Here is a 15,018-nt window from a genome sequence, read left to right on the forward strand (position 1 = left end):
TGTGGTAACACCCCCTTCCCTATCGCCTCTTCAAACATCCCCACCATCAGGGGTGCCAGCTTATCCTTGAATTTTTTATAATATTCCACTGGAAATCCATCCGGCCCTGCCACCTTCCCCGACTGCATCTTCCCAATCGCATCCTTTATCTCCTGCTCCACTATCGCTCCTTCTAATGTAGCCCTGTCCCCCTCCCCTAGCCTCGGGTACTCCAACCCGTCTTGAAATTCCTGCATCTCACGGTCTCCCCCAGGTGGCTCTGACCTGTACAACCTCTCATAAAACTCCTCAAAAATCTCATCCGGAGCCACCACCACCTTCCCTGCCCTATCCCTCACCTGAAGAATTTCCCTTTCCGCTGCCTCTCTCCGGAGCTGCCTGCTATGTTCATGTTCTCCATGTTCATAAACTGCACCCCTTGCTCGTCTCAGTTGGCGCTCCGCCTTCCCGGTAGATAGCCGGTCGAAGCTCGCCTGTAGTTCCTTCCTCTTTTCCAGCTTCGCTGGGTCCCCATCTTCTGCATAACTCCTATCTACCTCCAACATCTCATCTATTACCCTCTGCCGCTCCAACCTCTCCTCTTTGTCCACCCTGGCCTTAAATGAAATTACCTCACCCCTCACCACCGCCTTTAGAGCCTCCCAGACAACTGCCTTCGACACCTCACCCGTACAGTTGAAACCTATATACTCCTTAATTACCTTTGGTTCCCCAAAAGCCCCACATCCAGTTTCCACCCCGGCCTCTGCGCTACCCCCTTCTCCAGCACCATATCCACCCAATGCGGAGCGGGATCTGACACAGCAATTGCAGAATATTCCGACCCCTTAACCCCAGCCAGCAAAGCCTTCCCCACCACTCGATCCGCGAATATACCTTATGGACTGCTGAGAAAAGCGACTACTCCTGTTCTCTTGGGTGCAGGAACCTCCAAGGGTCCACCCCTCCCATTTCCACCATTAGCCCAGCCAGCGCCTTCGCCCCCCCCCCCCCCCCCCCCCCCCCACCCCTGATGGGACCAGCGAGCGCGGCCGTGACCTGTCCAACCTTGGCTCCTGCATCAAGTTCCAGTCCCCCCACCCCCCCCACACAATCAGTTTGGGTGTGTCCAAGTCGGGAATGGTCCCAAACACCTTCTTCGCGAATCCCACATCGTCCCAATTGGGACCGTATACACTTAACAGCGCCACTAACCTCCCCTCCAGCGACCCTGCCACAATCACATATCTACCCCCCTGATCTGCCACCACCTTCTCCACCTGGAACCGTACCCTTTTGCTGACCAACACCACTACCCCTCCAGCCCTTCCATCAAATCCAGAGTGAAACACTTGGCTAACCCGGCCCTTTTTAAATCTCACCTGGTCCTTCACCCTCAAGTGAGTCTCCTGCAGCATTGCTACATCGGCTTTCAAACTTTTAAGATGCGCAAGCACCCTTGACCTCTTGACCGGACCTCCTCGCCCTCTCACATTCCACGTGACTATCCTAACTGGGGGGGGGGGTCTCTCACCTTTTCCTTTACATTTCCCCAGAGTTCCCCTGGAACCGGACTTCAGCCTTCTTATTTCATCCTACGTGGGAGCCATCCGATGTGGGACATCCCACCTGCATCGCGCCCTGGCTTCGGGCCTGGCGCCTTGGTCTCCTCGTAGCTCCGCCTCCGCTGCTCCGATCTCCGTGCCGCGCTGGGCCCAGTGCCTCAGCCCCCGCCGCCCGCCGCCCGCGCGGGGTTCTTCGCTAGTTTTTAAACTGGCCCCGCTAGCTGCCCGTGACGGCCCCAAAGGCTGACAATAGTCGGGGGGGGGGGGGGGTTGATCGATGAATCGGGGAAATCCCCGAAAGCGCCGTAAATTGTGGCCACCGGCGGGAGCTATTCTTGATGGGGCCGCCCTGCTCGCAGACGGAAGTCGAGAACGAGTATAAGTTAATTTAAAAGTGGGGAGAGCTCGCAGAGAGTCGCCTCGTTCCGGCGCCATCTTCTGTAGGGCAACTAGGGATGGGCAATAAATGCTGGCCTAACCAACGACACACACATCCCGTAAAATTATTTTTTAAAGATACGAGCGCGATAAACACGCATAATTGGCTAAAAATTAATTTATTTCCGTCCTTCTGAGTTGGGGGGTCACAATTTGTGATCTGGTTGAAACTGGTGCCTTTGAGCCAAGCAGCAGACCAACATTGTCCATTGATAAGCTGGTTACAAGCCAGGCTGCCTGCCCAAGATCTCAACAGGGGGGCCTCGCTGTGTGTGAGGCAAACACATGTTCCAAATAACCCAGTCATAAAGGCAGTCTGTCCCTCTGCATAAAAGCTGCTGCTAACTGTTAGGATTCCATTGTCTGCAATTGGAAGGAGAACAAATGGAGCAACAGGCAAGAGAGAGGTGTCCAGTTCACAGATGTGTGCTGGAGGCCTTCCTGGTGGAAACTGAAAGGGGGGTGGGCAAAATGTTGCCGCAGAGGTTGAGGAAGATTGTGAGGGGGGTGTGATGGCGATGACTGAGGGGGGGATGTGGTGTGCCAGGTATGTCTTTGCTGTGAAATGTTTTCCAAGGTGGCAGCTTAGGAATGACAATAGCAGCCAGTAGCCAATTATACTAATTCTGCAGGAAATGTAGTTTCTTTTTTGCCAAAGGTGCAATTTTGTCAATAGCATGTTGCCCCTCCCTCTGCTCACAACTGTGCTAGCCCCCTCCCACAACTGAACCAGAGCCCCTGCCCCATTCCTGTGCCTGGGCCCCTACCCCACATCTGTTACCCCCTCCCATAACTGAGACAGGGCCCCTCCCTCACAACAGTCAGGGGTCCACAAATATGTTGGAGGCGGCATCGCAGCTGAAAGTTTGAGCTGTCTGCAAATTGGTTGCCTCAGATTGGAAAATAGCTTATGTAACTCCTACATTCAAATCCTTATTGAAGGGAGGATGTAAATGTGTTGGGAGCAGTTCAGAGAAGGTTTCTGAAACTAATAGCTGGGATCGACAGGTTGCCTTAGGAGGAAAGGCTCGAGAAGTTAGGTTTGTATCCGCTGGAGCTTAGGAGAGTAAGAGGCAACATTGAAACATGTCAGATCCTGAGGGGTATTGGCATGTTGGGAATGGAGAGAATGTTTCCTGTTGTGGCAGAATCTAGAACTCGGGGACACTGGTTAAAAATAAAGGGTTACCCATTCACGACAGAGATGAGGAGACACTTTTTCTCAGAGAGCTGAGACACTTTGGGACTCCCTTCCTCAAAAGGCAGTGGAGTCTGAATACCTTCAAGATGGAGGCTGATGGATTCTTGATCAGCAAGGGGGTAAAAATATATTGGGGAATGTAGAGTTGGGGTTAAAATTTATTCAGCCATTATCTTATTGAATGGCAGAGCCGCTCGAAGGGCTGAATGGCCTCTTGATGCTGGTATGTCGATGCTTTAAAGGTACTTCATTGGCTGTACAACTCTTTGGGAATTGGAGAGTGTGAAAGACTGGAGAAATACAAATTCTTTCTTTCCCTCTGCAAGGCCTTTGTGACTTTGTAAAGGACATTTAGCAAAGGCTACAGATTTGGGATTTCAACTGACAGAGGCTGGAAGTGCAGAATCCAAAGGCTGAATCATTTGGTGGAGGATTAAACCCCTCACAGGGAGTCTGAAGTGGGAGCCGACCCCATTTTGCCAGGCGGCAAGACTCTGGGGTGGCATTTTCCTGGCAGTGTCCAATTAACAGGCTGCCGCCTGGGCTGCTGTCATTCTGGGAGCAGGAACGTCCTCAAGAGCACAGCATTAGCACAGGGCTAAATCGCTGGCTTTTAAAGCAGACCAAGGCAGGCCAGCAACACGGGTTCAATTCCCGTACCAGCCTCCCCGAACAGGCGCCGGAATGTGGCGACTAGGGGCTTTTCACAGTAACTTCATTTGAAGCCTACTTGTGACAATCAGCGATTTTCATTTCATTTCATTACTGGTCCAGTGGCCAGGACTGAGACCACAGCAATCAGGAAGAGAGCCCCTCAATGCAAAGCTGCCCTCAAAAAGGGGCAAGATGTCTGGGAGAGGATCGGGGGCGGGGCTTCGGGTTTGGGCAGTGGTATTGCAGCAGGACTTTGGACACAGAGACAGCCACTGTGGAACCCCTCCTGGATGACAGAGTGCCTATTGAGGAGGCCATCAGGGTTTACCATGTGACATCTGGCCCATGCCTGTGGCCCTTAATTAGGCCTTTCAGTGACTGACCTGGCCACCAGGTGGGCAGCCATGCCAATGAGCTTCCCGTCACTGGCAGTGGGGGTATATCAGTCTCCCCTCCCCACAATGTCCGCTGACGTTATTCAATGACAATAACTCAACCTGCATTTATATCTTGAATGTGGTAAAACATCTAAAGATGCTTCATGAGAGCATTATCAAAGACAATTTGGAAGCAAGCCATTTTTTTAATTGATTCCTGGCATGTGAATGTTGCTAACAAGGCCAGCATTTGTTACCCAGCTATAATTGTCCATGTTTCTGGAGCTACTCAGTCCATGTTGTGTAGTTACATCCCGGTCTGTTAGGAGGGGAGGTTTTTGACTTTGTCACAGCGAAGGAACGGTGATATAATTTGAAGTCAGGATCCTACACGACTTGGAGGGGACCTTGGCAGATTGTCCAACGTAATAGCCTGTTTCTGCTTTCCCCTCATTTCCTTTGATCTCCTTCACTCCCAGTGCTATATCTAACTGCTTCTTGAAAACATACTCAACTGCTTCCCGTGGTAGCAAATTCCAGGAGCTCACCACGCTCTGGCTGAAGACATTTCACCTCCAACTTGCAGGTGGTGATGTTCCCATGCACCGGCTGCCCTCGGCCTTCTGGGTGGTATTGGGTTTGGAAAGTATTGTCAAAGCAGCTCTGTTAAGTTATTGCAGTGGATCTTGTAGATGGGACCCATTGCTGCCTATATGCAATGGTGGTGGAGGGAGTGAATGTTTAAGGTGGTGAATAGTGTGCCAATAAGTGAGCTGTTTTGTCCTGGATGCTGTTGAGGTTATTGAGGTTGTGGGAGATGCACCCACCCAGACAGGTGTTCCAGTAAACTCCTGAACTGTGCCTTGTAGTGGACAGGCTCTGGGAAGCCAGGAGATAAATTACTCACTTCAGGATTGTAATCTAATCGCCACACCTGACTCAGGCTGCAACGCAGCTGGTAAAGCTCATGAGCGGCCTCTCGCGAGATTTACCCGGCACGTTATACCTTGCGATATCAAACGGGAATTCGCAAGGGGCTCAATCTGTATCCCGCATTAATGGATCTACCCAGCACCCGGGATCAAATCGCCTCTTCTCAGAAACCATGACAGAGACCACGATCGGTGCTGTTTGGCACTGGTCTCCACAAACGTGGACCAGGTGGAATGGTAATTGGGAGGGTGTCTCCTGGGTGGCCCCGGGTAGATGGCCTCTGGGCAGGTCGGTACCCTGGCGCTGCTGATGCCATCCGGATACTTTGGCACCCTGGCAGTGTCACAGTAACACTGCCACCCAAGTTCCACCCTGGCGTCGCAAGGGTGCCCAGTACAAGGCTGATAGGGGCACTTGGCAGGGTGCCAGGCTGGCTTTGTCAGGGTGTCCACGTGACATCTAGCCCATGCAGGGGCCTGAGGGGGGAACGCTGACCCCCTAATCGATAAGTTCTGGTGTTGTGGGGGTCACGTTGGGGGTCAAGAGATTGAGACGCCATTTAAAAGTGCCACCACAATCTCTTCCTGTACTGCGAGCAGAGTCCCTCAGTGTAACAAATGAAGGTAAGTGCAGCCTTGGCCTTCCTCACCGAGACCTGAAAATAGAACAAAGTCCCGTTTAATAGCGGGGTCATTCTCGCCGCTGCACCAGGAAACACCCCATTAAACGTGCCCACTACGGGATTCTGTGTTTTTTAATCGTTAAATCACACCCAAATTCTCTCTTCTTTGAGATGGTCATTGCTGGCACTTGTGTGGCAAGACTGTTATTTGCCTTTTATCAGCCCAAGTCTAAATGGTGTACAGATCTTGGTGCAAGCAGGCAAAGTCTGCTTTCGTGTCTGGGAGTTCACTAATGGTGTACGTCATTGTGCACCTATCAGTGAACATCATGCTGGAAGGAAGGTCACCGATGAAACAGCTGATGATAGTTGGCCCAGGGCACTACGCTAAGGGAATCCTGCAGCCATGTACTGGGGCTGAGATGATTGTCTTTTAACAGCCACAGCCTGGTCAAAGAGAAAGGTTTTAAGGAGGATCTACAAGAAGGAAAGGGGAATGGAGAGGTGGACAGGTTTACTGGGGTAATTCCAGAGCTTTCAGGCTTAGTCGCAGAGTGGAAATGGCAGTGTGATTAAAATCAGAGACACTCCAAAGGCATGAAATAGAGCAGCAATGGTCACCTGGGCAAAGGAATTAATTAAACTTCATGTTAGCTTCATTATGCTGGAAGAACCTCAAGGTCTGATGAGAGATCAATCTCATTTTGTCCTCTGCATCACCTGGATTTGTAACGTTCAATGAAATATCACTCCAGTTGCATTGCGAATGCAAAAACAGTTAGAAAGTCTCTTCTCTGATTGAGACACATTTTAAATAGCAAGTTAAATTATCAAAGTATCTAAATTTGTTTTTCTAAGTTAAATTGTGTACATTTAACTTCTCGAATTTGAATCACTCCGAATTGAACTCGCCCTTAAAAATTAATTTCAATTTTTGCTGCATTTTGGGGCTGCATTGAGGAATCTTGGTGTTCAAAGATTGAATCACTTAATGCACTCTGCATTTAGTCTCAGACTTAACTCCTGGGACAACCATCCCTTGATACTTTAGGGTAGAAGGCAAGTTGCAACTGTGCTCAGACTGGTGCTAATTAAAATCACAGAGGGAAGGGGTTTGACATCCAAGACCATTTCCTGGAGGAGAACGTTTCAACGTTCTGTCCAGTCTGTCCCAGTGTCTCGCTTTCCAAAAATAAAAATGTGCTGAACACACAGGTGATGTCCTTCATTCTGTGTTCCGGCTTTTACAAGATTGGAATTCATTGAGCAGTGTTAATAATGGTAAGAAAACTATTAAATCAAGTGGTCACTCTCAGTTAAGTGATGATTAGGTGTGCATTAGGGGTGCAACAGGCGATTAAGAAGGCAAATGGAATTTTGTCCTTCATTGCTAGAGGGATGGAGTTTAAGACTAGGGAGGTTATGCTGCAATTGTATACGGTGTTAGTGAGGCCACACCTGGAGTATTGTGTTCAGTTTTGGTCTCCTTACCTGAGAAAGGACGTACTGGCGCTGGAGGGTGTGCAGAGGGGATTCACTAGGTTAATCCCAGAGCTGAAGGGGTTGGATTACGAGGAGAGGTTGAGTAGACTGGGACTGTACTCGTTGGAATTTAGAAGGATGAGGGGGAATCTTGAAGAAACATATAAAATTATGAAGGGAATAGATAGGATAGATGCGGGCAGGTTGTTTCCACTGGCGGGTGAAAGCAGAACTAGCGGGCATAGCCTCAAAATAAGGGGAAGTAGATTTAGGACTGAGTTTAGGAGGAACTTCTTCACCCAAAGGGTTGTGAATCTATGGAATTCCTTGCCCAGTGAAGCAGTTGAGGCTCCTTCATTAAATATTTTTCAGGGTTATGGTGTTCGGGCGGGAAAGTGGAGCTGAGTCCACAAAAGACCAGCCATGATCTCATTGAATGGTGGAGCAGGCTCGAGGGGCCAAATGGCCGACTCCTGCTCCTAGTTCTTATGTTCTTATGTTACTTGTATAAATACCAAACAAACCTCTGTTGCAGCCTGTGACACACAAGTGATCACAAGCTGCCGAACTTGTTAAATCACTCCTAGAACTTTCTGCCAAAAAAGAAGTCGATAATACTTTTATCATCTTCAGTTAATAATACATCTAATTCACCTGAATATATCCCCGAATTAAAAAGTATCTTTACATGTCATTGGAATTGCTATGAAAATGATTTGATTTTATTAAAGGGTACTCAGCAGATAACTCATGAACAAGCAGCTTGTGCTGAACTCAGGTAGGAGAAAATAACCCATAAAATATTAAAGAGGATAGGCAGCATGGTAGCACAGTGGTTAGCACTGCTGCCTCACAGCGCCAGGAACCCGGGTTCAATTCCGGCCTCGGATCACTGTCTGTGCAGATTCTCCACTTTCTCCCCGTGTCAGCGTGGGTTTTCTCTGGACACTCCCGTTACCTCCCACAGTCCAAAGATGTACAGATTAGGTGGGGTTACGGAGATAGGGCAGGGAGGGGGGGGGGGGGGGGGGGGGGGTTAGGGAGAGTGCTCTTTCACAGGATCGGCGCAGACTTGTTGGGCCAAATGGCTTCCTTCTGCACTGTAGGAATCTATGGATTCATCACATCAATCACTTCACCCAGTACAGAGGGCAGTGAGACTCGAGCAGAGGGTGGAACAAACCACAACCAAATTTGGCACTCAGGTATTTCTCACCCAAATGGATATCAGGCATTCACATAGTACTGGATCGTGATGACAAAACATCCCCAGGTTACTTCATCAAAAGTAATTTCCTGGTAGTCCTGACAACATTTTTGCTTTGCTGCAGTGACCCCTGTTACTGTGAATGAATTAGGCCACTCGGCCCATCGTGTCTGCTCTGCCATGCAATCATGGCTGATATTTTTCTCATCCCCATTCTCCTGCCTTCTCCCCATAACCCCTGATCCCCTTATTAATCAAGAATCTATCTATCTCTGTCTTAAAGACAGTCAGTGATTTGGCCTCCACAGCTTTCTGCAGCAAAGAGTTCCACAGATTCACCACCCTCTGGCTGAAGAAATTCCTCCTCATCTCTGTTTTAAAGATCCATCCCTTTAGTCTGAGATTGTGTCCTCTGCTTCTAGTTTTTCCTACTAGTGGAAAGATCCTCTCCACATCCACTCTATCCAGGCCTCGCAGTATTCTGTAAGTTTCAATAAGATCCCCCCTCATCCTTCTAAACTCCAATGAGTACAGACCCAGAAACCTCAGCCGTTCCTCATACGACAAACTCTTCATTCCAGGGATCATTCTTGTGAACCTCCTCTGGACCCTTTCCAAGGTCAGCACATCCTTCCTTAGATACGGGTCCCAAAACTGCTCACAAAACTCCAAATGGGGTCTGACCAGAGCCTTATACAGCCTCAGAAGTACATCCCTGGTCTTGTAGTCTCCCCTTCTCGACATGAATGGCATGTTTACAATTGCCCAATAATTTGGAGGTTCTCTCAGCTTGTTTGGATGAGCATGGGGGCTGCAGGATGGGTGAGGTAACTGACAATGGCACCAAGGTACAGGAAGACAATCAAGTGAAGGAGTAAAAAGCTGCCAGGGATTGGGCCTGGGGTGGCCTGTCCATCAGAGGTGGGCTCGAGGACCCCACAAGAGTTACATTGAGGCACGGGGGGGCTCTGGAGGCCACGGTGGGGACGCCGAGGGGAGTCGAAAAGATTGGAGTAGCATTTAAAAATGGTGCCCCGATCTCTTCCTGCACTGACCAGCTGAGCTCCTTTAAGATGCTCCTTAAAAGACACTTCCTTGACAAATTGTTGATCATTTGCCCTGATATGGTCTACTGTGGCTCGCTGAACTGGATTGAATGCTCCCCTGCTGCAGCTTTGAAGGCAGTGTGACGCTTAAATCCCGCAGGCATCCTTCCCGCCTGCCTTTGCTGCCAATGGGTTAATTTCATGTGCACAATTAATACCTACTTATAGCTTCAGCCACTGCCACTGGGGTTAACCCAGCAGCCAAGGTGGCCCGTACTAACTGGCCAGCTCAGCCGGTCCCTCTACAGTCTGGTCCTGGATGGGGAAGGGGGGCATGCGTGGCAGGGGGGCCTCCTTAACTGGCTCCCTGGGGCTATTGGAGGGCACTTCCCAAAGCTGTAATCTCCTGCCAGCTTCCCCTTCCTCCTATAGACTCTCAAACCCCAGTCCCACCCCATTCCCTCTCTGAGCCCCCGCCAATCATTCAGCCTCTCAGAACCCAGTCCCACCCCATTCCCTCTCTGAGCCCCCGCCAATCATTCAGCCTCTCAGAACCCAGTCCCACCCCATTCCCTCTCTGAGCCCCCGCCAATCATTCAGCCTCTCAAACCCCGAGTGTAACATCGACGGTTTCCACTGATGCGTCTGATTGGCTGGCACCTTTTTGAGATGGGACTTCCTGTGCTTGGGAGGCGTGAATCCCGCCTCCAGTTTATTTATGGCCAATTGGCTGCTAATTGCCAACTGCGTCCTTTCCCTGGGTAGCTCCCTGCTCCCCTCCCATATTTCAGCTGTGGTGGGTGGCGATTTCGGCACCTCAAATAATTCAGCATGGTGTGAAATTTTGATTAATAATGTTCTTGTTAAAGTACATTTCATTATGCAATGTTTTTTATTATTCGATCACGGGATGTGAGCTTTGCTGGTGAGGCCACAATTTATTGCCCAACTCAAATTGCCCTTGAGAAGGTGGTGATGAGCCGTTACCTTAAACCACTGCATTCCCCGTTGTGTCAGTCCACCCACAGTGCTGCCAAAGATGTTACATCGGAGTAATCATTCTTTACTGTTATCTTTCTTTCCCATTATAATAGAACTGGACGAACAGCTGACCAGTGTTGGCACAAGACAGAAAACTTATCAAGACAGAGAAGAATTCTGTATTCCTCTCGACAACTTTTCCAAACACCAGTGTAGCTATACAAGCAATGGAAAGTCAGCCACAGCTCCAACCTTGCACAGTTAAGGGGGAGCAAGTCATGGGACAAAGAATGAGCTGCAATTGCTGTTTGTTTGGTGGAACAAACAATATCGGCATCTTGCCCCGAGGGAAATGGAGCAGTTCACTGAAACTAACAGATGCACCAATATCCTCTCACTTTTCATTGGAAGAGATGGAGTTAATTGCTTGATGCATTTAAGAGAAGGGCATTAATTGATAGGAAGTGGCTCTCATGATCTTCAGATGCCCCAAGTGCTTAATAGCCACTGAAGGACTTTAGAAATGCAGCTAATGGTGCAATGTAACAAAATAGAGCAGACAATTTGTACACATGTAGGTCAAGCTGGATGAATCTGCCATTTCCCTAAGTTTCAGGATGTTGTCCTGTATGGAGGGCATTAGCTATGAGGAGCGGTTGAATAAACTCAGTTTGTTCTCACTGGAACGACGGAGGTTGAGGGGCGACCTGATAGAGGTACACTAAATTATGAGGGGCATAGACAGAGTGGATAGTCAGAGGCTTTTCCCCAGGGTAGAGGGGTCAATTACTAGGGGGCATAGGTTTAAGGTGCGAGGGGCAAGGTTTAGAGGAGATGTACGAGGCAAGTTTTTTACACAGAGGGTAGTGGGTGCCTGGAACTCGCTGCCGGAGGAGGTAGTGGAAGCAGGGACGATAGTGACATTTAAGGGGCATCTTGACAAATACATGAATAGGATGGGAATAGAGGGATAAGGACCCAGGAAGTGTAGAAGATTTTAGTTTAGACGGGCAGCACGGTCGGCACGGGCTTGGAGGGCCGAAGGGCCTGTTCCTGTGCTGTACTTTTCTTTGTTCTTTGTTCTTTTTATTTGCGTCTGAGATTCAACAAAGAGCAATTATAAATGATCAGGCAGTATGTTTTATAATACTGAAATGGATCTGGAATGATGAACATTAAGAGAGCAGAGAGCTGTGGCCGCCACTGCCAATGATGTCTCTGTAAAACTGGCAGATCTTGTGACAGATGGTTGGAGACCTAGAACATAGAACAGTACAGCATAGTACAGGCCCTTCAGCCCACAATGTTGTGCCGACCATTTATCCTAATCTAAGATCAACCTAACCTACACCCCTTCAATTTACTGCTGTCCATGTGCCTGTCCAAGAGCCGCTTAAATGTCCCTAATCACTCTGACTCCACCACCTCTGCTGGCAGTGCATTCCACACACCCACCACTCTCTGTGTAAAGAACCTACCTCTGACATCTCCCCTATACCTTCCTCCAATCACCTTAAAATTATGTCCCCTCGTGACAGCCATTTCCACCCTGGGGAAAAGTCTCTGGCTATCCACTCTATCCATGCCTCTCATCACCTTGTACACCTCTATCAAGTCACCTCCCTGCCTTCTTCGCTCCAGTGAGAAAAGCCCTAGCTCCCTCAACCTTTCTTCATAAGACATGCCCTCCAGTCCAGGCAGCATCCTGGTAAATCTCCTCTCCACCCTCTCCAAAGCATCCACATCCTATAATGAGGTGACCAGAACTGGACACAATATTTCAAGTGTGGTCTAACTAGAGTTTTATAAAGCTGCAGCAAAACCTCGCGGCTCTTAAACTCAATCCCCCTGTTAATGAAAGCCAACACACCATATGCCTTCTTAACAACCCTATCAACCTGGGTGGCAACTTTGAGGGATCTATGTACGTGGACCCCAAGATCCCTCTGTTCCTCCACACTTCCAAGAATCCTGGCTTTAACCCTGTATTCAGCATTCAAATTCAACCTTCCAAAATGAATCACTTCACATTTATCAAGGTTGAACTCCATCTGCCACTTCTCAGCCCAGCTCTGCATCCTGTCAATGTCCTGTTGTAACCTGCAACAGCCCTCAACATTATCTATAACTCCACCAACTTTTGTGTCATCGGCAAACTTACTAACCAACACTTCCACTTCCTCATCCAAGTCATTTATAAAACCCACAAAGAGCAGAGGTCCCAGAACAGATCTTTGCGGGACACCACTGGTCACCGACCTCCAGGCGGAATACTTTCAATCCACTGCCACTCGCTGTCTTCTTTCGGCCAGCCAATTCTGTATCCAGACAGCCAAATTTCCCTGTATTCCATGCCCTTTAACTTTCTGAATGAGCCTACCTTGGGGAACCTTATCAAATGCAAATTTCCAGCTTAAAATTATTCAACACTTGTCATTTTGCACCTCTGTACTGGCAATTGTCTGACAGGCAAATCTCTGCTCGTTCTGTGTTACATATGTAACCTGCAGTGGGCTCACTTCATCGAACCAAAGTCAAACAACCTGTCCAAGATTACAGAACAGAATAAGGTCACAGTCTGCATTTTTGTCACCTCCCTGCTGAATCTAAGCTCTTGGAAGCTGCTATCTGAGTCAATGCCACCTTGTGGAGCTTTGATTTGTAGATACTTAATTTTCTTCACACTCCTGTTTGAAAACCAGTGGCTGATTGATTTGAAAGGAATCCCTCTGCTCCTCAGCTGAAAGGAATTGATCTGAAACATTGGATTTCTTTCGCTCCCACCGACGCTACAGGACATGCTGACATTCCCAACATTTTTGGTTTTAATTTCAAATTTCCACCATCCGTGGTATAAATTTGATTGTGTGCTTTGGTTCATGGACATCCTTGTAAGATTTTCAGACAGAGGTTATGAGGAGTGAAGACCAAGTGTTGATTCATAAGCTGTAGTTTGAGTGGGTGACCCTTTATGCGACTTTGAAAGAGAGTGCTCAGCTCCAGATATCTCTTACTGGAAGCTCAATGGTGATGCATTAAATGCAGACTGTGACCTTATTCTGTTTTGTCATCTTGGACAGGTTGTTTGACTTTGGTTCGACAAAGTGAGCACACTGCACGTTACGTATGTAACACAGAACAAGCAGAGATTTGCCTATCAGACAATTGCCAGTACAGAGGTGCATGATGACAAGTGTTGAATAATTTAAAGCTGGAAATTTGTATTAGTGCTAATTTAACAGAGACGGTAACCCATTTAAACTAAATGGTTAATCACCATTTTAAAATAATGGAATTGGGATGTGCCGTGCAATTATGTCAGTTAAACATTCAGCAAATCCTTGCGCTCTGTCTTTGTTTCCTTGCATGCGGTTGCACACTCAAGTAATTAGTCATGGACTAGAATATTAACCAGTTAACCTGATAATTATACAAATGTATTAAAGGTTGGAAACTGACTGTATGTTCAAGGTCACATCCATGACCAAGGGAGTCACGGTCAACAATTCCGAGCAAAGGAAACCAGGGTTGGGGGGGCGTTGCAATTTTAATTTCCTCTTTGCTCCTGAGCAACCTTCATTACTGGGCAGCAATGCCTGATGCCACCTGAAAGACTTTCTGCCTTAATGTCTGCCACCATCACTCTTTAGCCAACCAGGTTTAGCGTTTCTGGGAAATGGCAAAATATAGCTGTTGCATTTTTGACGATGAAAATTTCAAAATGTTCAGCGTTTGATGTACATGAAACGTCAGTCACTAGAATTTACTCAGAGCTCAGGGGGCACAGGGGAGGGACAGGGTGCACATGCCAGGTGGGGAAGAGGCTGGGTGGGCCTGATCCGAAAGGGGGTCCATGAAGGAGCCATCCCAGAACCCCAGCTTTCTGCCTGAGGCCCCATCATGCGACCCTCCCAGGGTAAAATCCAACCCATGGTGGGTAAAAAGCTCTTCATTAACAACAATTGAAAATAGATTCAGGCTCTGGCAGTATTTAGTCACTCTGTTTTTAAAATCTATCCTTTCTGCCTGGAATTGTGTCCTTCAGCCGACTCCCATTCTGATTTCCCATCACACCGGATGTTAATTCATTTCTGAACTTTGGAAATTGTGAAACTCTCTTTTAGATTCGATTATTCCCCCCTCAGTTAGTTTTCGATGATGGTGACATTAATGATGGAATCATAGAATCTACAGTGCAGAAGGAGGCCATTCGGCCCATCGAGTCTGTACCGGCCCTTCGAAAGAACAGCCTACCCAGCCCACACCTCCACCCTATCCCCGTAACCCGGTAACCCTACCTAACCTTTTTTTTGGACACTAAGGGCAATTTATCATGGCCAATCCACCTGACCTGCACATCTTTGGACTGTGGGAGGAAACCGGAGCACCCGGAGGAAACCCACGCAGACACGGGGAGAACATGCAGACTCCGTACAGGCAGTGACCCAGCAATCGAACCTGGGACCCTGAAGCTGTGAAGCAACTGTGCTAACCATTGTGCTACCGTGCCTCCCAAATGGGAAATGTTAAATT

The 15,018-nt window shown here is 48.4% G+C and overlaps 1 protein-coding gene across 1 annotated transcript in view; it reads right to left on the reverse strand.

Moving 5' to 3' along the window:
- Nucleotides 1-15,018, reverse strand: part of shank2b (SH3 and multiple ankyrin repeat domains 2b) — a 1,049,335-nt gene that overhangs the window by 466,188 nt on the left and 568,129 nt on the right. The gene's annotated exons all lie outside the window — the stretch shown is intronic.

The sequence above is a fragment of the Scyliorhinus canicula genome, chromosome 9 (assembly GCF_902713615.1).
Source record: "Scyliorhinus canicula chromosome 9, sScyCan1.1, whole genome shotgun sequence".
NCBI lineage: Eukaryota > Metazoa > Chordata > Chondrichthyes > Carcharhiniformes > Scyliorhinidae > Scyliorhinus > Scyliorhinus canicula.